The sequence below is a fragment of the Mandrillus leucophaeus genome, unplaced genomic scaffold (assembly GCF_000951045.1).
Source record: "Mandrillus leucophaeus isolate KB7577 unplaced genomic scaffold, Mleu.le_1.0 Scaffold91, whole genome shotgun sequence".
NCBI lineage: Eukaryota > Metazoa > Chordata > Mammalia > Primates > Cercopithecidae > Mandrillus > Mandrillus leucophaeus.
Window position 1 is genome coordinate 740354 of NW_012109919.1, and position 1658 is coordinate 742011.

Genomic DNA, 1658 nt, shown 5'->3' on the forward strand with positions numbered 1-1658 from the left:
TGTTTCTTTGAGAACATTGTAGTGCAAGTCTTCTGGTGATAAATTACTTAAAATTTTGTTTTTGAAAGGTATTTTCACAAGTACAGAATTTAAGGTTGCCAACTTTTTTCTTTCCATACTTGTTTGCTTTTTATTCCTCTAAGAAATCTGTTATCATCTTTGTCTTTATTTTTTATATGTAATGTGTCCTTTTTCTCTACTTTTGAGATTTTTGCTTTATCATAGTTTTAAGCAATTTGTTTATGATGTTTTGACTTTATTTGGTATAGTTTTCTTCATGTTTTTTGTGTTTCATGTTCATTTAGCTTCTTGGATCTCTGGCTTTACGCTTTTTCTTAAATTTGGAAAAATATTGGCCATTATTTCTTCAAATATGTTTTCTGTCCCTCCTCCAATCTGCTTTCCTTTAGGGACTGAAATGACATATATATTAGGCAACTTGAAGTTGTGTTACAGCCCACTGATTTTTTTTCATTTTTGATAATTTTTATTGCTGTGTCTACAAATTCGTCTTTTCATCTGCAGTTTCTAATCTGCCATTAATCCCACGCATTTTCATCTTCACACATAATTTTTCTATCTAGAAGTTCCATTTGGGTCTTTTTTATTTCTTCCATGTCTTTATGTAACTTTTTAAACCGATAGAATACAATTATTATAACTGTTTTAATGTTTTTATTTGCTAACTTAACATCTGTGTCAATTCTGGGTCAGTTTTGATTGATTGATTATTCTCATTATGGGCCATGTTTTCCTGCTTCTTTGGATGCTTGGTAATCTTTGGATATTAGACTTTGTGAATTTTACCTTGTTAGGTATTGATTATTTTAGTATTCCTATGAACATCCTTGAGTATTGTCCTCTAGTGCAATCAAGTCAATTGGAAACAGTTTGATCCTTTTAGGTCTTACTTTTTATGATCTGTGTGGTGATCTGAGCAGTGTTCAGTCTACAGCTAATTATCAGCCCTACTGAGATAAAAGACTTCTGAGTATCTATCTAATGCCTCATGAATTAGAAATTTTTTCAGTCTGATTGCTGGCAACAGGCACCAGCCTTATGTGAGCACAAAACACTGTTCCCTGTAACTTCGTTGAAGGATTCTTTCTCCAGACTTAAGTAATTTTCTTACGCACATGCTAATCAGTATTCTGTCCCTAGACTTAAGGGTGTCTCTCTGCTAATCTCTTGGTTCCTCTGTCTCTGGAGCCTTCTCCTCTTCAGTAATTTGTCCTGTCAGTTCTAGTCACCTTGGTCTCCCCAAATTCTCAACTCTACTTCCTCAACTCAGGTAGTCCACTGGGGTAACTTCTGGGTGCCCTCTCCCTGTGCTGTTTCCTGGAAACTCTCTCCAAGCAATAAACTGGGGTTATTTATTTTTTCCATCTCTCAGGAATTGCTCTCTCATTGCTTGTTTCTTGAAACCATTGTTTTATCCTTTGTTCTGTGGGCTGTTTATTTATTTGTTTTGGGTTATTTCAGGCCAGAGGATAAATGTAGTTACTATTACTTCATCTTGGCCAGAAGTAAAAGTTGTAACAACAGTTATTTGTTTTCTACCTCAGGGTCAGTTGGGCTTCAGCTGATTTAATCTGGGGTCATTGAGAGCTGTTTGGGCTAAGCTAATTTCTACTGGACTTTATATATATATGTACATA

At 34.7% G+C, this 1658-nt stretch overlaps 1 protein-coding gene across 2 annotated transcripts in view; it reads left to right on the top strand.

Annotated features, from left to right (window-relative positions):
- TTC23 (tetratricopeptide repeat domain 23) overlaps positions 1-1658 on the top strand; it is a 128392-nt gene that overhangs the window by 21345 nt on the left and 105389 nt on the right. The window lies entirely within an intron of this gene.